Source organism: Thalassophryne amazonica, chromosome 3, assembly GCF_902500255.1.
Source record: "Thalassophryne amazonica chromosome 3, fThaAma1.1, whole genome shotgun sequence".
NCBI classification, from domain to species: Eukaryota; Metazoa; Chordata; class Actinopteri; order Batrachoidiformes; family Batrachoididae; genus Thalassophryne; species Thalassophryne amazonica.
In genome coordinates, this window is record NC_047105.1 from 86,602,975 (window position 1) to 86,630,094 (window position 27,120).

The window sequence follows — 27,120 nt, forward strand, 5'->3', positions numbered from 1 at the left end:
TTGTCTTTGTTGTGTATTCAGTTGAATATAGGTTGAAGAGGATTTTCAAATAATTGTATTCTGTGTTTATTTACATTTTACACACCATACCAACTATAAATTGGGGTTGGGGTTGTACAACATACATTAAGCAATATAACGTAAGTATTAAAAAGCTGGGTTACACAGTTGTGCATACATTTAAATACAATTTCTATAAGCACTATTAAGCGCATAAATGTATCACTAAATAAATAATAAGGACGAAATTATGAAATACATCTCATACTGTACCTTTGGATGTTATTTTGAATTACAGTTAATCTTAGAGATTCTTTCAGTGAAACCCATTAACAATGAGCTCATGAGCGTGGGTTTCCTGCATCCTGCAACAGTCATTTCCCCAGAGACACACTGTGTGCTTGGCAGAGGAAGTGGTGCTATCACATTCTGTGTCACAGCAGTGCAGCCATATTAAATGTGAGAGGAGGACCAGCAGTCTGGGATATATGAGTCAGGCTTCGATTTAAGAAACTCTGCAAGTCGTTCTGTCAAGGTGGAGCTGGAGATTGCATTTCTCAGTGCTTTTTTAAACACATAAATAAGAAGAAAGAAAAAAGTGTAATTGGGTGCCGACCCTTCACATTATTTACAAGGGGTGATTGGCAAGTTTTGATCCCGACCAAGGACACTTATTACAGCATAGCTGCACTGACTTAATACCATTCTCACAGAAGGTCTTATCCTGGAGTTCAAGGATGTCACCCACTGCAGATATGACATCATTATCAGTATTAGAATGTTTCAGCAAGATGCCTTTTCAAGCTTGGAAACAGACGGAAGTCCATAGAAGCCAAATCAGGGGAATGAGGTGGTTGCAGAACACGTTCGAAGCTGCATTCATGAATGGCAATCATTGCAATGAACTACGTGTGGACCGGAGCATTGTCCTAGTGAAATGGAACACATCATTTGAGCATTCCACGATGCTTCTGCTTTATTTTCTCCCGCAGTTGTCGCAAAAGGGAAGCATAATAGGCCCCATTGATAATCTGTCCCTTCTGGAAATAGTCCACCATTATGATGCCCTCAGCATCCCAGAAGACAGAGCCCATGACCTTTCTAGCGGATGAGACAGCTTTGGCTTTCTTCAGCAGGGGAGACCCCACATTTCCATTGCTTTGACTGTTGTTTGGACTCCAATTCTAAGTGATGGACTCAGATATGGTCATGAGTAGTCGCATGAAGTGATATGGATCTGCTTCAAAAAGCCAAAGATTGTCTGTGGCAGGTGTACGTCAGACTGTGGCTTCCATCGGTTTGGGGGGGGGGGGGGGGGGAAATCGGCAAGTGTCAGTGCTGAACTTTAATTTCGTACCTCTGTTACTGTTCATGTCCAGACTGCTCTGTTCGGTTCATGTGAGGGATTTTCTATGCTTCTCCATCAGCAGTCAGAGCAAACATTGAATCTGTAGTGTTTTGTTGTTTTTTTTTTTTTGCCTTAAACCATGTTGCACCTCACAGATCTTAACTTCTTTTCTAAGCCTAGCTTCTACTACTCTTTCCCATAACTTCATGCTGTGGTTGATCAATTTCTCTTCTCAACCTTTGTAGTTACTGCAGCTCAGCACATCACTCTGGTTCTTAAAAAGTGGGACCAATACACTTGCTCTACTCCTAAAACATCCTCTCACTTTCATAGATTTTATGAAAAAAATCTGGTTAGAAACTCCACTCTCCTTAACATTTTCAGGCCTACATTGGTATGTCACTTGGACAAATTGCCTTTACACTCTGCATCCTCTTCATAGCTGTCCTCTCTTCATCCTCACTAATCTGTTGCACTTCCCGATTTCCTCTCTCCACAACATCCAGCCTTCTGTCCCTCCTCCTTCTCAGCATGTTCTCCTCATTTGTCAGCACATTTCCATCTGCATGTTTTACCATCCTAACCTGCTGTACATCCTTTCCAGCTCAGTCCCTTTGTCTGGCCAATCTGTACAAGTCCTTTTTTCCTTCCTTCCTGTTCTACTTCAATTACAGCTCACAATATTCCCTTTCTTTAGTCGTTGCCGCATAGGAGTATTTTCACTTTACGCTGCATCTCCTTGTATTCCTTTCTACTTTTGTCAGCTCTTCAACTATCCCAATTCTTTTTGGCCACTATCTTTCTCCTTATACTTACCTGAACATCTTTGTTCACCAACAACTCTCTTTGACTTCCTTCCTGTTGTCTGGATGTCACACCCAGCACCTTCCTAGCTGTCTCTGTCACAACATTTGCTGTAGTTTTCTACTTCTCCAAAATCATAACATCTCCATCCAGTTCCTGTCTCACCTCCTCCTTAAATTTCATAGAGCAGTCATCCTCCGTCAGCTTTCACCATCCAGTCCTTGGTTCATCTACCACTCTTTGCCTCCAAAGTCATCCTATAAACCATCATTTGATCCTGTCTTGCTCTCCCTTTCCACCAACATAGAGTCTTCAGTTTCTTTTAGTTTTCATCTCTTATATACAATGCAGTCTGTACTTCAAGAACTCACTGCTGTGTTCAAAACAGTGCTATTTGTTTTTGTTCATGTTTCTGGACCCCCCCAGGGTTAAAATAAGTATTAATGACAGCCATTTCCATCCTTTTTGCAAAATCCACCAGTATGTGCCCTTCCACATTCCTCTCCTTCATACCATATCTACCCATTAATTCCTCATCGCCCGTGTTCTTTTCACCAAGTCACTCTTTCATCCTTAAGTACACTCTCTACTGCCTCATTTATGACCCCGGGCATATATTTTTGTGCAAATTTTTTCTAATTTTAATCAAAAAAAGGTTTCCTACCATGAATTTGTCAATCTATTTGTTCATAGAATTTTCCAAGGATTGATCAATCTGTGTGGCAAATATAATCCAAACTTGTATGGGGTTACTTATGACCCCTCGGGTCGATCTAGGAGATTTTTGACATTATAGCTTCAGATGGTGATGCACACAATATACAGTTGTGCTCAAAAGTTTACATACCCTGGCAGAATTTTTGCTTTTTTGACCATTTTTAAGAGAATATGAATGACAACACAAAAACTTTTTTTTCACTCATGGTTTGTGGTTAAATATGCATGGAGTAGACAGTTCTCAAAAACTGAGTGACTGTGCAAGAAGTAGAAGAGTGAGGAAGCCACCAAGATACCCAGACAAACCAGAAGAAGTTATGGGCTTATGTGGCTGTGATTGGAGAAATTGTGCACAGCGCAAGCTTTGCATTTTGCATCACTACTCTTAGCTTCACAGTGGAGTAGAGCAGAGAAGGATTTTCTTTCACCAAAACAGATCAAATCCAGGCTTGCATCTCAGATGTACCTTCTAGCAATTTGTAGCTGTGCATAATTTCTCCAGTCACAGCCACGTAAGCCTATAACTTCTCCTGGGTTGTCTTGGTGGCTTTCCTCACTCTTCTCCTTCTTGCACAGTAATTAATGTAAATTAAGTCCAAGACATACAGTGTCAGTTTTACCATCAGAGAGCCTCGTCCACAACCACCACAAAAGACTCCAAGCTGTCGTTGATGTTAAAGGGGCAATACACAGTATTAAGAACAGGGGTATGTAAACTTTTGATCAGGGTCATTTGGGTAGTTCTTTTGTCATTTTGATTTAAAAAGAGGAAACACAGTTGTTTGACAATAAATGGCTTCACCCAACCACTAACCATGAGTCGGAAAAAAAAGTTTTTGTGTTGTCATTCATATTCTCTTAAAAATGGCCAAAAAAGCAGAAATTCTGCCAGGGTATGTAAACTTTCGAGCACAACTGTATCTATCTACCTTTCTCCCCTCCATCATATTAGCTAACTCTGTCCATTTACCAGTCATACTGACAACATCCAAAGTTCTGACTCTCACTTCCATACTTCTAACTTTACTCCACTCCTACTGCTTCCAGACATATTCTCCACCTTTTCTTATTCACCCAACAGTAGCCCAAATTCCATGTGTACCCTGTTGGACATTAGCACTGGGGCAGTCATTGTTAAAACAAGCCTCAAACAATCCATGATGGAAATTTGTGATCTGCATATGTGGTTAAAAATTTATGTCAGACGCCCCTCCTGACACAACCCTACTAATTTATCTGGGCCTGGGACTGAAATTCCAAATGCATAGGATTGTGCTCCTGGTGTAGGTGAGATTTCACAAAATTTGCACTGTATGCACTTCCTACTGGATGGATGACTTTACACATCAGCTATCACATGGCATCTGTCATTCTTTTATCTTTTGTCTTTTGAAAACACAATGTAAATTGTGTGGAGAATGTTGTGGCCTGTCTGATCCGGGGGGGGTATTGGTTCTGTTCTATCTGTTATGTGTCCCTCCCAAGTTCTGCTATGTGTGTCTCTGTCAGTCTTGGTCGAGTGTGTGTGGGGCATGCTCCAGCTGGAGCTTTATTGACATGGGAAACATACATTTACATTGTCAAAGCAAGTGTCACATAGAAAAAAAAAAAAGAAAATGTACATACAGTCAACAACATTGTACAGTAAATAAATGTGTAAACAGGAAATGTGGGATTGAAATAATAGTAAATATTGTGTTTTCGATGGAAAATTATACTAGTCTACAAAATGTGTTATATTATACATAGATAACGTGACATGGCAGTTCAGTCTTCCGTTTTGGGTTTACGGTGGTTTATGTCCGTTGCTCCTTCTATTCGTGTCGCAGCAGCTGCTATGTTTGCACATTGTTGTACTTCACCCAACAGATACCGAAGTTTGTCGATGTTGGTCATGCTCTCAGTCTTTTTGGGTGTTTGTGATCTGTGGGAAGTACGTGTCTCTGATGTCTTGGTACAGTCCTCCCTCTGGTATTGACCGTCTTGGATTAGGTGGTCGTGACTGAAACGCTGTTGTGTGAATTACACTGAAGAGAAACTTTGCTCTTTTCTTGTGTTTTATCAGCGTTAATGATCTTGGCTGTGACTTTTTTTTTTTTTTTTTTTTTGAAATGGCATCATTACTTAAAACCTAATGGAGTGATTTTAATGAAACTTATTGAAACTGTTGGTAATGGCCTGGAATAAAAGTCATTTGGTTTAAATGGTGATTTTTATGAAGTCAGAGGCATTAACATTGCATGTACATTATGGAGAAGATGTTATGGCTTTTGGCAGATAAATGCACTCCAAGTGATTGACCTTCTGGTGCATTCTAGGAAAACAAAGGTTCCCACACAATTACACAAACAGTTCTGTCTGGAAAAAAACAGGATTGCGATAATGTGTCTAAATCGTTGCGAGAGATGAAGATGTGCTTAACTGTGCTGCAGATGGTTTATCACGGAAATGGAATTTCCTTCTTCCTGTTCATGCTGCTGTGGCAAAGATGTAAGCTGCTCAATTGGCTTTGGTTTGAGTGAGGCAGGCTCATGTAATAATGTCAAAGTGCTTAAGCCTCCGGGCCTCTTTAAAGAGCTTTCAGCATCCACATAGAGGAGGAGAGGGAGTGAGAGAGGAAGAAGAGGAAAGACAGAAACAGAGAGACAGAATGGAGACATTTTTCTCAGCACGTTGAGTTAGAAAAGAAGAAAAGGTGGAGGGATTTGCCTGAAGTGACATATCATTAAGGAGCAGAGATGGAGAGAAGGAAGATGTGGAAGTGAGTGGTTAAAAAAAAGTCACAGTAGCTTCTGCAGCTACATATACATTGCAGGCTGAAGTGGCCCACACCTGATCTGTTTGCCGGACAAGTGACGCAAGTCATTTATTTTCTTTGCAGTTTGTGAATAAGTCAAATCTTTTACCATATGTTTTTTAAAGGGGATATTACACTCCAGTCAGCACTGTCTTTAAAATATATATACCAGATTATGAATCATTACTTCCAGCTCTAACTTGTGTGAGTCCTGATGCAGCTGATAAAAATAAAATTAGCCATACAGCGTTTGAAAAATGTACACAGATTCAGAGGTATTTTTAGCCATAAAATTGACATAACCTCAGGTGTTGACTGTTAGCTGTCTGAAGGTCAATCCACCTAGGTTGTTTTTTGTAATATGGCTTTAATATAGTTCTAATTTGGCTTTCATATCAACTTCTTGTATTTGCCATCAACAAATGTTTGTCTCAGACTCAGCGTATTCAGAAAAAAAAAAATTGTATATGTCTCAATAAGACTGAATAATAATTACATACATGAAAGTGGTGTCTCCGATTTCACACACACAGAGCCATGTAGAATTACTGTTCCACAGTGTGGTGCAGTCTTTTGTCCACGGGGAAAGAGTGTTGCTCCACCAGAAGCTGGCTGCAGGTAGCTTAGCTATCGGTTTAGCTCAGCTTAGCCAATTACACAAATGCTGAAGCTGGTCCACATTAATAGATGTCCTGTTAACAGGAAAGCTGTTAATGTGGACTTCAGGCTGTGGCTGGACAGCAAACTGGACAACCCACACCAACCGCCTGTGCAGAAAGGGAGAGAGCAGGCTGTACTTTCTGAGGAGGTTACAGTCGTTTAACCTCTGCAGGAAACTCCTGTGGATGTTCTACCAGTCCATAGTAGCCATAGTAGTCCTCTTTTACACCGTGGTGTGCTGGGGGGATGGGGAGCAGCACATCCAAGAAGGACACATCCAGGCTGGACAAACTGATCAGGTGGGCTGGCTCTGTGGTTGGTATGAAGCTGGACTCTTTGATGACGGTGTCAGAGAAGAGAACACTGGACAAACTGGTGGACATTATGGACAAAGCCAGTCACCCTCTGCACACAGTCATCAGCAACCAGAGGAGCCTCTTCAGCCACAGACTGCTCCTTCCCAAGTGCAGGAGCAACAGACTGAAAAACTCCTTTGTCCCTCAGGCCATCAGACTGTACAACTCCTCACTCAGGGGGAGGAGGAGTAACAGGAAGACAGGACGGGAAGGAGAGGAACAGTAGTAGCCAGTAAACCAGTGTGTCTTGTGTATTTATATTTGCAATCTTTTTTTTTTTTTACTTTCACTTTTTATACTCCGTGTGCTGCTATACAATGCTTCTGGAACCTCAATTTACCCGAGGGAGTCTTCCCAAGGGACCAATAAAGTTCTGTCTAATATAATCTAATCTAATAGCGGTCACTCATCATCACGTTCTGTCTGATTCCATGATGATAGAAGTGGTTTCCTCAGCGAGACTGGCCAGTGTCCCATATGAAGCATCTTTTTTTCCCCACATTTATTTTTCCAATCAAAAAACAAAACACCACATCATTTACCAAGTCCAAACATTATGCCCCCATCACACTAGAGGCAGGGGTGGGCAATCTTGTGCCATGAAGGGCTGAGAAATTGCAGGTTTTCCTTACTACCAATCACCACAGCAGGTGATTTCACTGACATCCAGGTGTTTATGTTCAGGGGAGAAGCTCATCAGCAACCTACCTGCTGAGGTGATTGGTTGCAAGGACAACCTGCAGTGTCTCGGCCCTTGTTGCCACCCCTGCACTAGAGGTTTGAATGTGTGGCCAGACTGAATGGTGAGCACATGCACCCAGCTGTAGAGGTGCGTTCAAGGTGGAAATACGAGGTCTGTGATAAAAGTAACGGACCTTATTATTTTTTTCAAAAACCATATGGATTTGAATCACGTGTGATTACATCAGACACGCTTGAACCCTCATGGGCATGCAAGAGTTTTTTCACGCCTGTTGGTTACGTCATTCACCTGTGGGCAGTCTTTGAGTGAGGAGTCGCCCACCCTCTCATCATTTTTTCGTTGTTTAGGAATGGCTCAGAGACTGCTGCTTTGTTTGATAAAATTTTTTCAAAAACTGTAAGGCACAACTGAGTGTACACCATTCTATAAATTCAGCTGGTTTTCGGTAAAAATTCTAACGGCTGATGAGAGATTTTGGTCTGGTAGTGTCACCGTAAGGACGGCCCACGGCGCCTGACGGCGATCTGCACTTCGAGGCGGCAGCGTCTCGCCGTTTCAAGTTGAAAACTTCCACATTTCAGGCTCTGTTGACCCAGGAAGTCGTCAGAGAACAGAGAACTTTCAGAAGAAGTCGGCATGAGGAGTTTATTCGGACATTCCATTGTTAACGGACATTTTGTAATGAAAGAACATGCGGGCAGAGTCGCATGTCGGGCCGGACCCGACCGCGGGGGGTCGCGATAGGAAAAACACCTCCGTTGGAAACCTTAACGGGCAAGTTGGAACATGCCCAAGCTGTTAAACAATTTCTCAGTTACTCACTTGTTGAAAGCCATCAAAAGCCGCCTGAATTTTACAAATGGTTTTCAACACGGAGGTGTTTTTTCCTGTCGCGGCGCACACAGATTCGCCGAGTCGTCACGGAAACGACTCGGCGAATTTGCGCGCACGTCTTTCATTAAAAAATGTCCTTAAACAGTGGAATGTCCGCATAAAGTCCTCATACCGGCCTCTTCTGAATCGTCTCTGTTCTCTCACGACGTCCTGGGTGAATTAAGCCTTAAATTAGGATGTTTTCAGCTCGAAACAGGCCGACGACGGCGCCTGGAAGCGCTGCGCGACGTCCCGCTCTGTGGGAAGTCCTTACACTGACAGAAACACCCCATAATCTCTCATCAGCCGTTAAACTTTTCACCGAAAACCAGCTTAATTTCTCGAATAGAGTCCACTCGGATATTCCCCACAGGTCCAGAAAAAATGTTGATAAAGCAACGCGCACCGTCCGCAGCAGCTATTCAGACAAAGAGATTCCGACGAGCGGGGTGGAGCACTCCTCACTCAAGGCCTGCCCACAGGCGAATGACGTCACCGACACGCGTGAAAAAACTCATGCATGCGCACGAGGGTTCAAGCATGTCTGACGTAAAAACATATGAATCAAATCGATTTTTTTTTTTGAAAAAAATTAAAATGGCCGCTTTTTCATCACAGACCTCGTATATCAAACAGCAGTTGAGGTGGACTCTAACTACATTCTGACTGCGTTCTAAATATTCTCACAGCATCAAAACAGCATTTAAACAGAGCTCCTGAAGGGGCACAATGACGCATTGACTCGCAGTGAGACTGTGCTTTCTGTTTGATTGTGCAATGTTTATGTCCACTTCACATGATGGATGCGTGCCACAAACTTGTTTGCATATCGACATTTCCTTTGCACTCCCTGAACAGAATCCAGTGGAGGTGCACGTATGTGTCACAAAAGGGACATCCCAGCAGGATCTACAGTAGTGTTCGGAATAATAGTAGTGCTATGTGACTAAAAAGATTAATCCAGGTTTTGAGTATATTTCTTATTGTTACATGGGAAACAAGGTACCAGTAGATTCAGTAGATTCTCACAAATCCAACAAGACCAAGCATTCATGATATGCACACTCTTAAGGCTATGAAATTGGGCTATTAGTTAAAAAAAGTAGAAAAGGGGGTGTTCACAATAATAGTAGCATCTGCTGTTGACGCTACAAACTCAAAACTATTATGTTCAAACTGCTTTTTTAGCAATCCTGTGAATCACTAAACTAGTATTTAGTTGTATAACCACAGTTTTTCATGATTTCTTCACATCTGCGAGGCATGGAGTCAACCAACTTGTGGCACCTTTCAGCTGTTATTCCACTCCAAGATTCTTTAACAACATTCCACAATTCATTCACATTTCTTGGTTTTGCTTCAGAAACTTTTTTGATGACACCCCACAAGTTCTCAATTGGATTTAGGTCCGGAGATTGGGCAGGCCACTAAAAAACTTGAATTTTGTTGGTTTGGAACCAAGATTTTGCTCATTTACTAGTGTGCTTGGGGTCATTGTCTTGTTGAAACACCCATTTCAAGGGCATGTCTTCTTCAGCATAAGGCAACATGACCTCTTCAAGTATTTTGACATATCCAAACTGATCCATGATACCTGGTAAGCGATATATAGGCCCAACACCATAGTTGGAGAACCATGCCCATATCATGATGCTTGCACCACCATGCTTCACTGTCTTCACTGTGAACTGTGGCTTGAATTCAGAGTTTGGGGGTCGTCTCACAAACTGTCTGCGGCCCTTGGACCCCAAAACAACAATTTTACTCTCATCAGTCCACAAAATATTCCTCCATTTCTCTTTAGGCCAGTTGATGTGTTCTTTGGCAAATTGTAACCTCTTCTGCACATGTCTTTTATTTAACAGAGGGACTTTGCGGGGGATTCTTCCAAATAAATTAGCTTCACACAGGCGTCTTCTAACTGTCACAGCACTTACAGGTAACTCCAGACTGTCTTTGATCATCCTGGAGCTGATCAATGGGTGAGTCTTTGCCATTCTGGTTATTCTTCTATCCATTTTGATGGTTGTTTTCCATTTTCTTCCACGTGTCTCTGGTTTTTTTGTCAATTTTAAAGCCTTGGAGATCATTGTAGATGAACAGCCTATAATTTTTTTGCACCTGCGTATAAGTTTTCCCCTCTCCAATCAACTTTTTAATCAAACTATGCTGTTCTTCTGAACAATGTCTTGAACGTCCCATTTACCTCATGCTTTCAAAGAGAAAAGCATGTTCAACAGGTGCTGGCTTCATCCTTAAATAGGGGACACCTGATTCACACCTGTTTGTTCCACAAAATTGACGAACTCACTGACTGAATGCCGCACTACTATTATTGTGAACACCCCCTTTTCTACTTTTTTGGACTAATAGCCCAATTTCATAGCCTTAAGGCATTAGGGGAGGTGATGGTCTATTGGTTAAGGTGTTGGGCTTGAGTCCAGAAGATCATGGGTTCAAATCCCCACCTGACTGGAAAATCACTAAGGGCCCTTGGGCAAGGCCTTTAATCCCCTATTGCTCCCGTGTGTAGTGAGCGCCTTGTATGGCAGCACCCTGACATCGGGGTGAATGTGAGGCATAATTGTAAAGCGCTTTGAGCGTCTGATGCAGATGGAAAAGCGCTATATAAATGCAGTCCATTTACCATTTATTTAAGAGTGTACATATCATGAATGCTTGGTCTTGTTGGATTTGTGAGAATCTACTGACTCTACTGGTACCTTGTTTCCCATGTAACAATAAGAAATATACTCAAAACCTGGATTAATCTTTTTAGTCACATAGCACTACTATTATTCTGAACACTACTGTATGTGCCCGATCCATTTTAGGGTTCCCCCAACCACGATCAGATTGTTCTGAATGCTGTTATGATGCCGTATGAATATGTAGCTTGCACTCAGGCGGCACACAGCCTGCTGTTCGATGAGTGTCCCACAAGTGATATGGACACATGCAAAACGTTCGAGGCAGATGCAGGAATGGGGCCGGCTGTGTTGACTGCTCTGAGAAAGCTGTCTGACGTCTTTCAGACTGCACCTCAACACTTTTCAAATGTGGGTCGATTCTTCAGTCGAACGCCATTCGGCCTCATTTGTGCTATTTGTGACGGGGATCTTAGAGACAGCAACATGAACAAAAAGACACGAGGCAGAGCTGGAAGTGGCAGAACTGAAAATGCTGTCATTTCTTTGGGATTGATGAGGATGGACAGAATTAGGAATGAAAATATTAGAGACAGCACAGATACACTCAAAAAAGTAATGCATTGGCTGAACTCAATTCAATTATGTGCAGGATTTCCATTTAATAAATCTATGTAGCCCAACTCAAATAAAGCACATCCATGCAAAATAATTTCTTTAATTTATTTGGGACTACATATTTATTATGTGAAATCCTGCCCATAATTGAATAGAGTTCATCCAATGAGTCATTTGTTTGTGTGACTCACTGGATTCCATCTAATATATATATATATATGTGTGTGTGTGTGTGTGTGTGTGTGTGTGTGTGTGTGTGTGTGTGTGTGTGTGTGTGTGTGTGTGTGTGTGTGTGTGTGTGTGTGTGTGTGTGTGTGTGTGTGTGTGTGTGTGTAGCCCCAACTCAAAACACACCCATGCAAGATAATGTAATTTAATTGAGTTGGGACTCTACCTAAATTTTGGGAATAGTGTCACTATGATTTTGCTCTACAAGCTAATTATTATTATTATTTTTATTTTTTTATTTTTTTTTATTTTTTTTTTTACACATTATTGGATTTCATGCTGACACAATGCAGTTTAGAAGTACTTTGTAGTCTAATCAAAATTTTTCCAACTAATACCAACTACTGGTATTAAGAAAAGTCTCTGTGCAAAAATCAAAGGGCCAAGTCACCCTTATTCAGTATTGGAATGATGATTTATTCTGTTGAGAAGATACTTTCAAACATGGCAAACCTGTAATATGAATGTAAAAGAAATTGTATTTCCATGAAAATTCAGTAAGGTATATCTTCTATTATACATTCCAAATCTAAGGTGGAACTCTGGTGTATACGAAGGGACTCTTAAATATTAAAAAAAGAAGAAGGGACTGAGCCACCTACGTGCCTGGCCTTGAGAACCAGGGATGGTAGGTTTAAAAGCTTTTTTATTCCATGGGAACTCTCCCTACTCACCCAAGTGGCTCAAGAATATGGACAGCACATATATAACTGACATTTACACAAACAGGGCAATAAACAACATATACAAGAAATATAACTATATAATATTATAGGAGTTAAGTACCAAAAACCTAAATGTTCCTACAGAAAGATTGAAATAAATATCTACCTAGTCTGTAGGCATGTTGTAAAACAAAGTTATGGCTAATAGAATAAGATATAAATCTGGTTATGTTATTATAGATACAAAAACTATGATATATGTATTAGGTTCCTATCTAAAGTTCACCCTGCTAGCTAAGTTATGGATAGTTACTATAGAAAGACAAATTCCGTACTCTACATGTTTTCTAATTGAAACCCCAAACTTAGATACTATCTTTTAAAGAACCATTAAAAATTACATCATGTAAAAGAGTATAAATCCCAAAAGTTGGCTAACTATAGCCAGAAGAGCTACCGTAATTTAGCCTATAACTAGCCTAGCACACCTTGCCAACCAAAAAAAGCTAAATAAAGACGATAACTAAAGTATAAAGCACAATACTGTCGCTACACCCTACAATAACGATCCTAACAACCAATTCGTATGACAACAAACGTAAACGTGTCTTAAGTATTCACTGACACCAAAGTAACTAAAGGCTCTGACAGTTACAGTAATGTTTTTACCCTTCAAAGAAATCTTCAGACACCTCTGTGAGCTGCATTAAAAACAGCTAATAAAGTCTGTGTAGTTATGGCTGACACATTAAATTCTACCTAGAATTTTTAATGTGGTGCATTAAACTTTGATGGGTGGCTGAAAGGAAGCGATCCTGTCTAGCAAGTCAGAATCTGAAGCTCTTTTTTGTTGGCAGAGGTTAAACGCGCAATACAAAATCTGGACCAGCCCAAAGGCTTTTTGGCTGGCACTTTTTAAAGATGCTTCTGAAAACGCAGTGCCTTTATTTATATAAAGTCTTGTGCATATTTGTAGAGCAGTGGCCAGGACTGGCAGTGTGTTGTAGATACTCCGAAGGAGGATTTGAATTTTTAGAAACAAGTGACCACCCCATCCCTCCTGCCTCCACGACTACTACTACCACCCACATTTAACCAACAAGAAACAACTGATACCCAAGTGGCAAAACCTTTTTTTATTGTCTTGTCATTTAAGCTTATTGTTGCTGAAACATTATATTATTACATGTTTTATTAGCTATTATTCAAATAATGAATGTTTATGAGTTCAGTGGTGCAAATATTTAATGAAGTGAAAGCTGGAACATACCATTCAATGAGGCGTTATGGTCTGTAGTGGGAATAGCTAATAAACCCATTTTAAATCCGTTTTAGGCTGCCTGCTTTTTCCCTTTATGTAGCACCCCTTGGGAATATACTGCGGCGCTTTGGGATTCCCTTTTATTGCTATGCTGATGACACTCAATTGTACATGCCAATAACTGCTGGTAATCTCATTCACATAAAATGCTTGGAAGATTGCCTTGCATCAGTAAGAAGTTGGATGTCTAGTAACTTCCTACCTTTAAATTCTGATAAGACTGAAGTTATGGTTCTTGGTCCAGTGAGGTATCGGCATCAATTTGATCAGCTAGCACTTAGCTTAGGTTCATGTGTTATACATCATACGGATAAAGTGAGGAACCTTGGAGTAATTTTTGATCCTGCGTTGTCCTTTGATCTCCACATTAGAGACATTACGAGGACTGCGTTCTTCCATTTGCGAAATATAGCAAAGATTCATCCCATCCTGTCTATGGCTGATGCTGAGACTTTGATTCATGCATCTGTCTCTTCTAGATTGGACTATTGTAATGCTCTATTTTCTGTCCTACCGCAGTCCAGGATTAGGGGTCTTCAACTGGTTCAAAATGCTGCTGCCAGACTTTTGACACAAAGCAGAACGTTTGACCACATTACGCCTGTTTTGGCTTCCCTGCACTGGCTTCCAGTCGCTGCAAGATCAAATTTTCAAGTACTGTTATTAGTTTATAAAATTGTTCATGGACTTGCACCTCCCTATCTGGCTGACCTAGTAAGCCCCTATGTACCAGCTTGGGCCCCGCATTCTCAGGGTGCAGGACTTCTATGTGTTCCCAGGGTGAATAAAAAGTCTGCCGGTCACAGAGCTTTCTCCTACCGTGCCCCAGCTCTGTGGAATGATCTCCCGGCACACATTTGGCAGTCGGATACTGTGGAGACTTTTAAGTCGCGTTTAAAGACTCATTTGTTTTCCCTGTTTTAGCATTAGTGTTATGTGTTTTTATTCTTGTATTCTCTTATGGTCGTCTTTTAATTGTGTTTTAAATTTTTAATTCCTTTTTTTTTTAATGTTGTGTGAAGCGCCTTGAGACAATTTCATCGTGAATTGGGGCTATATAAATTAATAAATTTGAATTTAAACCCTAGGACAGACAGACTACCTAGGGCTCGTAAATGCAGGACAGCCCAGGAGAGGAGAATGGCATTAAAGCAGTTTTGTTACCAGAGGGAATAAGACAAAGTCAAAAGTGAAGACCAGATGAGGCAAAGGGGAGCCTCTTCATAACCTGGTGAGAAACCCAAAGGAATCCATCGCAAACAGGGGAGTGCCTCGGACGGGTCGTCGTTAGAACCCAGAATCCTACTGAGGAGTCTCCTTTTTCAGCAGGTGAGAGTCAATCACAGACAGAGATAACTGGGGAATTTATTGTCTTCTTAAGCGTGAGCATCAACTAAGAAATCCTTCTTAAAAAGAGAGTTTCAACACAAGAAGTATCTTCAAAAAAAGGTGAGACAAACACAGACACTAGATTAAACGAAGGAATGTCTTTTACTTCTTGGAAGTGAAATCCAAAACAGGAGTCAGTCTCTTCTCTCTTTTCTTGATCAAAACAGGGTTAAACCAAAACTCTTTTCTTCCTACAAAAAAAACAAAAAACAAAAAAAACAGATTAAACCAAAGACAGGAGTTAACTCAGCAGTCCTTTCTTAAAGAGTCAGTTCTTCTCCAAAATGCAAAAACCCCTCAATGCTCACAATCCACAGGTAACAGCAGGAAACACTGAGAAGAGAAAATGAAACAGTCAAGCTGCAACATGCAATCACACATAAACATACACTTCCAGGGATCCACAACTGAAGACAAGCTGGACTCACTATAAATAGCCTCACTGATCAGTTGCAGGTGCAGACCCAAGCAGGTGGTGACAATTAGGGACTAATTGACATGTAGGGAACCTAACAGAACAGCAGACGGAGGTAAAACCAAGACAGGGACTAAGACCTGTCGTAATATAACAACACCAGAGGGAGAGAGAAAGCAGACAGAGGACACAGAGACGACAGGAGAGAAAGTGACAGAGAAGACAGATTAGAGGAGTGGAGAAAAGAGAAGACAGACAGAGTAGGACAAAGAAGATAACTAAAACCTGAGGACAGAGAAAGCAGACTAACCCAACTAAGACAGGACCCAACAGGCCCGGACCACAACATTGCCACCATGAAGACTGGACTTTCCAGCATTGCACATGAACGCAGAGTGCGTGGTGAGTGACCTTATGAGCTATGGACTGTCATTTCTGAAGATGACGTGCATTCCGTAGGCTGTCAGTGTACAGGGTAAGTGGTATGAGACATTAAACAATATTATATAACGGCTGAGTGGATCCTTGTCATTTGATTGGTGGCTTGTATGTCACGTGACATGGATTGTTCATATCATTTGCCATTGTGTTTCATTGACTGTGCAGTAGTTCTTTTTTAGTGTGCAATTTTGGAGCTATATGAAATGTGCTATTGCACACTCCAACCACTGCACATGCTCACACTACCGGGGACGGTGTTTAACTAAACATAGCGGAGTTTGTTTTGTTGGCGGACGACGATTTGAAGGACCTAATTGATGCTGCTAATTCTTCTAACACACACACACACACACACAAAAAAAATCCGCCATGCCATAAGCCATCTGGAGGCATGAAGAGCTGTTAGGATGAAAAGCTGGGCAAATTTCTGAAGCGATTTTTTGCTGGACTGAGGAAAGCAGAGGGCTATCTGTACACAAGGTCAGTGAATGGCATCATGGACTAATGACAAAAATTTTGGACTCCTGTTTTAAAGTTGTGCTGTTAAGCACCAGTGACGAACACCAGAATATAAGTCCCTTTTCTGTTGTTTCTAAATTATTAAAATATGAAATGATCAAATGAAGAATCTATTTTCGGCTTTATATAAAACAAACAATGAATGTTTTTACATTCTTTCAACGGAACGAATATTTAATTTGGTGAAAGCTGGAATATAGCATACAATTCAGCTTTACCTCATTGTATGGTACATTCAGTCTTTCACCTCATGAAATATTCATACCACTGAACTCAAAACATTCATTATTTTTATATTGTAAGGAACATTAAGTATACTACTGCTTGAAAGAGATGTGTTTTGTCCCGGCGATGTGTTCTGAGTACCTCAACATATTCGTGTGCACACAGCGCGCTGCAACCCTGAAGTCTGTGGGTCATAGAGCTTTCTCTTATCATGTCCCTGTTCTGTGGAATGATCTCCCTGCATCAATAAAACTGTCAGATTCTGTGGAGACTTTCAAGTCCAGATTTAAGATGTGGTTATTTTCCCTTTTGTATGACTAGCATACTGGCATAGTATAGTTCTATGTTTTTTACTCTTAATTCATTTTATTAGGAAACAGAGCATGCCGCGGCCTCAACTTTACCTAAATTCTGGGTCTTTTAGTAAAGCTCAGGCCTAGTGGCCGGCGATCACCTTAGTGTTTGATGTTTTTCTTGTTGTTTAATGCTGACAAATTATACTGTATTTCTTGTCTTTTTGATGCCTGATTCTGTTTTTTCTCTCTGTTTAAGGTGCAGCTCCATCCAGAGATGGGTGTGGTATTTGTGCTGGAGACCCTCCTTGTCCTGTGCACCAACAGCATTTCCTATATATTCGTTTTGTGAATTGTTCTGTAATTTGTGTCTGTAGCATGGCCCAAGCTGAGGGTCACCCCTTTAAGTCTGGTCTGCTTGAGGTTTCTTCCTCAGAGGGAGTTTTTCCTTACCACTGCTGCTCTGGGGGTTAGTAAGGTTAGACCTTACTTGTGTGACGCGCCTTGAGACAACTCTGTTGTGATTTGGTGCTATATAAATGAAAATAAATGAAAATAAATGAAAATAAATGAAAATAAGCACTTTTGCTTTTAGTATATGTTGATGCTAACATTTCTGTAACATTTTAAATGCAGGACTTTTACATTGTTACTTTGTCAACAAGTCAATCTCAAGTCTGGGCACATGTGCTGATGCTGGGTCCTGGATAGCAACCACCCAGGCAGACATCCGGTCCATTCCAACATTTCTAAAATAACCATCTACCTGCCATAGCCAGATGAAACATGGGCGTGCCTTTGGCCTTCTCCAGCTACTAAGGTCCTCAACACTCAAGCACCTGCGTGCTGAATCATGCACAGAGAAACAACCACATGGGCAAAATGTCAAAGCTGACACTCCCTCACAATGCAAGTGATACTCCTCATCTTAGTCTTTCTTAGTAACTGCTTGTTTGATACAAATTAATTCCAGTGGTAAGGGCCCCTTAACACATAGTACGAATAAGTGCAACTCAGGGCGACTCACGGCGGAACAGCTCGTGTGAGTGAACCACAAAAACATCGCTCAGATGGGCAGGCCCCTCCCCTGTACTGTGTGCACTCAGACCTTGCTGTCGGGCCCCCATGTGATCAGATGTGTACATACATATAAGCATTTGCAAAGCCACACATATGCACCACGTGTGTGGCTTTTTGCAACTCCACAGTCATGGGGCACATAGACAGATTTCACATCCAGCTCGACAGTCATCATCTACTGACTGTTGTCGTGTTAACAGTATGAATGGCCACACATTTTCTAAGTGCCAAACGAGCGGTGTTAGATGTTCGTGTGTGTCAGCTGGAATTTGACCGACACCTGCGAAAGGGATCGAATGGGCTCTCACAGCGCACACTCTGTCTTTCAGCCACTGGTGTGTGCAAATAGATGTAGCAACAGGTGTACAAGGCGTTAGAGACAGTTACAATTATACACATTTTGCATACGATTCCTACTTCATGCGCAAGTTGCCCAAATTTGTACTATGTGTGACGGGGCCCTGAAGAATTGGCGGTGCTGGAATGGCTTTGAAATGACTGACAAATGTCAAACTTATAAAGTGTCATGCTAGTGGCTGGACACCTGGCCATTAATTGTCACTCAAATTGGCCACGCCCATAATTATGCATATGTTTATGCCTTAAAAGAGCTTAAACTAAAATAAATAAAAAATGAACTTGTAAACTAGCCATAATAAACAAAGCTGGATTTTTTTTTATATTGTTTGTTGTTTGTTCGACTCCACACAACGATGTGCTTTAAGTTTGCTGCTACAGCATCAAGTAGAACGTCCGACTGCGCCGATTGTGTATTCTTCACCTGTGAATCTGCAGCACCCAAACCGCCCGGCAGGTGTACAGTTGCAGGTTATTAATAAATATGCTAACTCATCCCCCGCTTGCTTTCTCTTATAGTCAGCTCAGTTATCCACATCCACAGCGGGAGAACACATCTGGTGTCACTGCCATCCGTTCGCTTTGTGACGATGATTTCAGTCATCCCTAAGTGAGCCTTCCTGCCCACGGTGACAAGCTGCAGGTGAAAGCACCAATTAGTATTTTGATTTGTCTGCAGGTGACACTGTATTTCTCTGTGACAGGCTGTTTGTCCTCATTCCATCCTTTGCCTCAGGATGTGAAGTGGAAAATTAAAACGAGAGCCTTGCATGCAAGAATGTTATTTATTTATGTGACTTCAACAGGAGTACACCACTTTTTCTTCCTGTGAAGGAAACGTATGAATTGCACAGCAAGGCCACTGTTAAATGTTGAATCAATAATGTGAAGGAGCTGTTTGAAGCTTAAAGTGTAATTGCTTTTGAGGTTTTGGCTCTTCGAATTAAAGGTTGTGTGTGTGTCTGTGCTAAGGTATTTTGTGCAAGATGCTCCATCATCTGAAAAAAAGTACAAATTGGAAGTGCTCCAGCAGCGTGTTCCTCGACCATGATTTAAGTACAGATTTTAACCACAGGCTCCTTCAAACGGAATCTGAATGAGAAGAAAACTACACTATTTATTTATTTTCCATTTTCTATAATAATGTCAGATATTGGCTTCCTCACTTATACTGGCTGAGGGATAACAAATTACCTGCAAGTGTATTTTTTCACATATTATATGAGCATGCAAACATATTCATTTCAGATGGAGCGAACACAACAAAATTATCACCATACAACCCCAACATTGTGTAAAATGTAAATAAAAATAGAATACAATGATTTGCAAGTCCTCTTCAACCTATATTCAGTTGAATACACCACAAATACAAGCTATTTAATGTTCAATCTTATAAACTTTATTGTTTTTGTGCAAATATTTGCTCATTTTGAAATGGATGCCTGCAACATGTTTCAAAAAAGCTGGAACAGTGGTATGATTACCACTGTGTTACATCACCAGTGAAGCATCCACACAGCATAATACTCCCACTGTCATGTTTCCCTGTGGGGATGGTGTTCTTTAGGTCATACGCTTCTCCCTTCGTTCTATGAATATAAGCAATGTCTCTCTAGCCAAAGAGCTCTAGTTTTGTCTCTGACCAAAGGACACACTTCCCGTATGCATAATATTTTTCCAGGTTGTCCTTACCATACTTCAGTCCTCCAGAAGTGGAGTTTTCTTGATCTGCAACCTCTCAGTCCATTTCTGTCCAGGTCTTTAGTGATTGTCTTCTTTGAGACTACAATTACCGACTTGGCTAAGTCATTCACTCGTGTCTTGGCAGTTGTTCTGGGGTCTTTAGACACATCTCTAACTAGTTTTCTTTCCAGAGTCTTTGGAATCTTTTGCTTCCTACCTCTGCCAGACTTGTTCTGTACTGTGTGGCTCTTGATGATACTTCTCACACGAGTTCTCGACACTTGGAAACACTGTAATAACTTTGTATATCCTTCTCCTGCTTTGTGAGTATCAACAGTTCTTTTCCTCAAGTCTCAACTGATTTCTTTAGATGCTTTCTTGAGTGACAGCTCGAGAAAGCATCTAAAAGCATCCTTACTGACATTTTTTTATACTAAGTGTACATTGGAAGATAACCTCAGTTTTAACTTGATGTTACAAACTTTGAGTATTACAAAGTTAAAGCACATCAGTGCACAACAGTGGTTTGTACTATGAATCAACAAAAAGGTCAGTTCTCATGAGGGCTAATAATTTTGACCCTGGTAGTTTTTGGTTTTTGTGAAGAAATTTTGTTTCTGTGTGCAAAGTAAAATAATGTAAGCATCCAAAATAAAACTTGGATGTTTAGAAATTCTGTGCTGAAAATCCCTTGCTCTGTTAAAAAAAAAAAAAAAAAAAAAAAATTTGGAAGAAAACAATCAATTTCATGGTGGGGGGGGGGGGGGGTGATTTTGTCCTCTTCTGTATGTGATGGGGTATATCAATGCAAACAAGGGTACAGAGAACAAAAGGCCTGATTTAATGTTTCCCATTATTCAGGAGCAATTTGTGGGCATAGCATTAAATCAACCACTCAGATTGTCATTTGCCTTCCTCTTTAACAGCTGAAATGTGCTGGAGGATGGTGCATTGCTGTTCAGAGGACATGCACAGGGGGTGAGTGGTTTCCTGCAGAAGAAATTGATTTGGTCTACAACACACATGCATGTGGAAGTTCTGCAGCCCTTCACCTGCACTGCTTGCAATGTAAGTGTAATAGCTTTCACTTTCTCCATGTACTTGTGGTGTCATATGCACTGTAGTGTACACTGTGTACTTTGGCAAAGATGTGAGCCTTTTTTTCTGTTTTGCATGTGATTAGTGTTGATAATGTATTTTTGTTTAATCAAAGCATTTTTGTTTTACATTTTGTTTAAGACCCCCTGCGAAAACTGAATTGCTCCTGTTTGACGATGTGATCTCCACAAAGCTCCAGCCATTTTTTTCCCATTAGTTATTACTTCTATTTCATTGTTAATTTTGTGTGTTCAGTTCAGTTTTCTGGTCTTGGTATGCATTAGCGTGTTAATGTGTCATGAACCTGCATATGTAAGGTGCATCTGAGTGGTATGCTCTTTGTACAGTGCTGGACACTGCTCAATTTTAGACGTGGTTTTTGCTGATCTAAGGTGCAAATGGTTTCTGGTAATGGATGACATCGACTCATCAACTCTATGCCTGACCAAACCTCATTTCTACACCAGTATACAAGTATGAGTGCAAGTGGCACTGTGATCAAGAGGAAGGGAGCACTAGGATTCTATCTGTGTAAGATGGAAACTAGCAGTGACACTGGTGGTGCATCATGCTCCACTTTGTACAGGGTAAAATATACATCCTAAAGTGTGTGACCTTGTGTTTGTCCTTAATCAAGATTGGATTATTATCTTACTCAGACTTACTATCAGAAATATCTCTGTATGTGCGAAAAGTGTTGAAGCTTTTGAGGCTTTTGAGGCATAGGCTGAGCTTCTGCAGCTCAGCCTGTGAGATCAAGAGTTGTCTGGAAGGAGCTTATAAAGTTATGAGGTCAGCTGACAGAGGTGATTGGCAATACCGAAACTTTCATAGGAGAACACAGGAGCAAGTGTTCAAGGTCCAAGTGCTTCCAGCCTTAATTTATGGTCGTGGGAGATGGACTTGAACCAGTGAGCTACAGTAAGGTGATGAGTGGATATCTGTGTCTGGCTGTGACAGACAGATGCTCCTTTACGGAGGTCGAATTGGAGTGGTGGACTGTCTGGGTGGTTGCCAGTCAGAACCAGGGTGGTTTGGTAGAGTAGTGAATTCAGTGATGCACGGCACCAGCACATGCTTGCAGACCTGACATGATATCTTGAATTTGGTGGTCATGTCTCTCTGTATCTGTTGGTCAGTGGTGGGCACAGTTCTGATAATCCGATAACCGATAATTATCGAAGATAAAGTTTTCATTACCGGATTATCTTTTCAGATAACTTTGAAAACCATTATCGGACTAATTATCTTCCAATAAAGTTTTGTCCAATAACGTTTAGACTGTTAACGTGGTAAACAAAAGTGAACAGATGTGTAGTTCTACCCTCTGCAAACAGAGGAGAGCGCGGTTTCTAGGAGAAACCGCTCTATCCTCTGCAGGCAAAGGAGAACTGGTCACCAAAAAAAAAAAAAAATCTCTTTTTTTTTAACCCTATACTGATACACAGCCAATATCACCCAAGTCATCCAGAAGCATACATTTTTAACTTAAGGTTCAAATTTTAACCAAACTTATTTCGGACAAGTTATTTAAATTAACGTCACTTCTGAAGTTTTATAAAGTGAAAATTTCAGATATATGTTTTAGTTTTAATGTAATGCGCTAATTTTTAAGGTTTTAGTGTGGGGCATGCTGTGTCCTGGTGCATTATGGGATAGGGTAATCTCAGTACGTTCACGACAGGGGAAATGCATTTCAGACACTCTGATCAAGACAACAGTATTAAACTCTAGTGCCTAAAACCCATGTGAATATATTCTCTGGGTTTATAGGCGTTATTGTGTTTGTTTGCTTTTATTAAATTCCACGCATCTTAAACGTAGCAAGTAGCAACACAGATTATCTGGAATTTTGTGTTTTCAAGTTTTCAAGGTCTCTACTACCATCTACTGGCCAGTAGTGTTCAGTATTCAAACTGAAGCTGGGCTGATATTTTCAAACCACACGTCAGAATCGTGTTTCCAGAAGCAAAAACAGACGCTTTTTTTTCAAACTTAATTTACAAAAACTGCACTTTAGCCGCGGCACATGGGCAACACCATTAACATCGCAACATAAAACTATTTTTATATTGTGCCTAAAACTCTCATGAATATATTCTCTGGGTTTATAGATGTTGTTATTACGTTTGTTTTATGTAAACATGTGAGAATCACAGGCTGTCTCTCCGTTATTTTCAATGGGAGCTGCTGTGAGCTACAATCGCTTCCTGATCATGACATTCTGGGGGAAAGTGAAGTTTGCTCTTCAACGTCACAGGGGGCAGGACGCTCAAAGACAGAAGTACTGACTCACTGTTTGGGTCTGTTGTTGCTTTTTATGCTTTCAAAAGCAATCGTGGTGTTAAATCTCAAAATCAGCTGTAGTTGTAAGTGTACCAGAGACAATACTGGAATTTCTCGGTTATCTGTAACTTCCGATACATTTTTGGGGGGTTTATCTTTTTATCTTTATCAAAGATAACTTTTCAGTTATCTGATTATCTGTTATCGAAGTTAATTTTTTGGTTATCTGTGCCCACCACTGCTGTTGGTATATTCTTTCTCTTCTTGTTCTTTTGCCTTCCCCAGTCACAGTTTTGTTAATCCAGTCAGGCAATCAAGCGGTTACAACTTCATTTATAAGATGACTTCTCTCACCATTAGCCACCAATTCTCTAACAGGCATGGATTGTGTGCATTGGCTCAGCAAATAGACTCTAAAACATTGCAGCACATTTAGTTATGTCCACTTGCTACCTCTCATTAACATAAAGAGCATTTACAAGTTTTGGATGTTGAACTCAACTTTACAAGTTCAATAAACTTGTGAAGTTGAGTTCAACAATAAATGTAAATGCTCTTTATGTTAAAGAGAGGTACCTGCAATGTTTTAGAGTGTATCAGGTCCACATATGTGTGTATTTTTGCAGTAACCTTGGTTTAAGGGTCATGAATAAAAATGAGCTGCCAAGAAATAACACATTAATACAAAGCACTGCCTTTTACCTTGTATGCACAGTTCCCACATTGGCAAAGATGTGAACATTGTCTGAAGTTCCATCAAAAGGCAAGGTGTCCTTCATTTCTCATAGCAAAAAGGGATCACAGGCAGCAGTTCAACAGAATTATCCACATTTCCTTTTTGCATTAGTGTGCTTTTGTAGCCAGAAGTCCTGTGTTGGTGGGCAAAAGAAGCAGAGTAAGGCTTTCAGATTTTCTTGCTGTGCGTTCTAAAATAATGATCAGAAGCTGTGGGGTGTTGAAAACAGAATGCATACAGACACACACTGACTGAAGTGATGATACTGTCTACAGTATTTTAACTTTGATGGTGATTTTCCAGTTTTAAATCTGTTTCCGTTTAATCTTTTGATGAGTCGATATAGTGCAGTATAAATAACAGGCAACATATGGTGAATTGTGATAAACTGACATAACCGTCTGTTATACAACCGTCTGTTATACAAGGTTTTATAGACACAGGGTGCATTAAATACTACCTGAGTACAGAATATGTTTTTTTGTTGCAAAGACGTGGCAAACACAAAGCTCTGCATGTGTGTGTGCGTGTGTTCAAGTTTGATCAAGTACAAACAGTGGTGGGCACAGATAACCAAAAAGTTATCTTCGATAACAGATAATCAGATAACTGAAAAGTTATCTTCGATAAAGCTAAAACGATAAACCACCCAAAAATGTATCGGAAGTTACAGATAACCGATAAATTCCAGTATTGTCTCCGGTACACTTGCAACTACTAACAAGCTGATTTTAAGTTTTAACACCACGATCGCTTTTGGAAGCATCAAAAATGACAACAGACTCAAACAATGAGTCAGCACTTCTGTCTTTGAGCATCCTGCCCCCTGCTGGAAGCTCCAGTTTACTACATGGTTGCCAACACAGAAGCAACTGAGAGGAACAACAAAGCTCAACTCTCTACTCAATCACAGCGCTGCCGTCAGGCCAAGGTCTTGGAAAATAAAGCGGTGCTGAGTTATGGTTTGGTGTACCAATAAAATGAATACTGATAGAATAACTCCATTAATGTCAATTCTGTCATTTGTGCAAAGTTAAGATATAACATATATCTTTTAATGTTGAATAATGCACTAATTCTGAAGTTTTGTAACAAACACAGACTACGTTTACATGTAGCCAATAACCCTTTCATAACCAGAATATTAGCAATAACCCGGTTGCGCACGGCCATGTAAACACCCGCAAAAACCAGAATATGCTCATATTCTGGTTTTTAAAAACCCGAATAAGACCCCTGGTTTACTCCTTTTCTAACCCGAATATCAGGTCATATAAACGCGCATTGGGATATCCCCATAGAAAGGAACATTATTTTGTGTTCTGTGCATGTCCTATCCGCAAGGAATCTTGGTCTTTTGAGTACAGCAACTACTTGTATGCAGCGCGCGCAGCCCACCAGACACCACAGAAGCAGATGTAAACAGCGCATTGTGTTATGCGGCCCGTCTTATCAGGCGGGCCGGTCGCAGTACCGGTCGACATCACCACGACTGCTCTCACTGCCTCCGATGCACTTACTGATTCTGCGGGCTTGGTAAACGCTGCAGCGGGCCACTCACACCGCCCCCATCTCAGCTGTGTGGAGCTGCGCCATCTGTGGCAACAGGTCCAGAGACTACGCTCGCTGTTTTGATGCGGAGGCAGCCCGCAAGGATAGAGTTCTTGCGGAAAAAATCCACAGCACCACATGGGCTCGGTATACCACAGCCGCAGAGCTCCGTGGCCATGACTTGGATTCTTTGCGGGTCCCGCATCCGTACCCCCGGAGGCAGTGAACGAAGGGACAGCACCTGCATTGTGCTGCGTGTGTCTATTTATAATCTTCTCCCACAGAAGAAAAAAGAGAGTGTTTACACAGGAGAGAAAAGTGAGAAAATGTTAATGCCTGTTTGAGAAAAGTGTATAAAGTGTGTAGTGAGGGGTTTTACACGAAGCAGGATTACACGAACGCCAGACCAAATCAAGCACTGGTGGAAGACTTGTGTCGCTGTTTAGATGGGGATATTCCAAATGATACCAATGACCATGTATACAGGAGTAACTCTGTCTGCTTAAGCATGTAAACGAGCTATTCCTAATGATTCAGAAACCGGAATATTGACCTTAATCCGAATATTAACAGCATGTAAATGTAGTCAGTGACAGATGGCATTCTGGGTAAAATGTGCCTCAGATACACTGATTGGTTGATTCAATCTATGTAAACCAACACGTTAATGTGAGGTGTGACATGTGTTGGTGTTTACAGATAAATGTGCTTTTGTAAAATATGCCATTTTTTATTTGTAAAAAAAAGGCATTTTAAAAAAAAAAAGCCAAGTTGTAATTAGATAAATCAAATCAAATCAATTTTATTTATATAGCGCCAAATCACAACAAACAGTTGCCCCAAGGCGCTTTATATTGTAAGGCAAAAGCCATACAATAATTACGGAAAAACCCCAACGGTCAAAACGACCCCCTGTGAGCAAGCACTTGGCGACAGTGGGAAGGAAAAACTCCCTTTTAACAGGAAGAAACCTCCAGCAGAACCAGGCTCAGGGAGGGGCAGTCTTCTGCTGGGACTGGTTGGGGCTGAGGGAGAGAACCAGGAAAAAGACATGCTGTGGAGGGGAGCAGAGATCAATCACTAATGATTAAATGCAGAGTGGTGCATACAGAGCAAAAAGAGAAAGAAGCACTCAGTGCATCATGGGAACCCCCCAGCAGTCTAAGTCTATAGCAGCATAACTAAGGGATGGTTCAGGGTCACCTGATCCAGCCCTAACTATAAGCTTTAGCAAAAAGGAAAGTTTTAAGCCTAATCTTAAAAGTAGACAGGGTGTCTGTCTCCCTGATCCGAATTGGGAGCTGGT

At 40.9% G+C, this 27,120-nt stretch overlaps 1 protein-coding gene and 1 long non-coding RNA gene across 5 annotated transcripts in view; one reads left to right on the forward strand and one right to left on the reverse strand.

The window, feature by feature from the left end:
* dlgap4b (discs, large (Drosophila) homolog-associated protein 4b) overlaps positions 1-27,120 on the forward strand; it is a 529,323-nt gene that overhangs the window by 222,325 nt on the left and 279,878 nt on the right. For all 4 annotated transcript variants that reach the window (XM_034167027.1, XM_034167029.1, XM_034167030.1 and 1 more), the window contains exon 2: positions 21,070-21,211. The gene's annotated coding sequence lies outside the window, so the exon portion shown is untranslated. The remainder of the gene's footprint in view (positions 1-21,069; positions 21,212-27,120) is intronic.
* LOC117507214 lies at positions 1,751-17,093 on the reverse strand. Its single transcript, XR_004559648.1, has 3 exons — positions 17,082-17,093; positions 15,309-15,314; positions 1,751-1,867 (listed from the first exon to the last, which is right to left on the reverse strand). It is a non-coding gene; the product is annotated as an uncharacterized LOC117507214 (long non-coding RNA).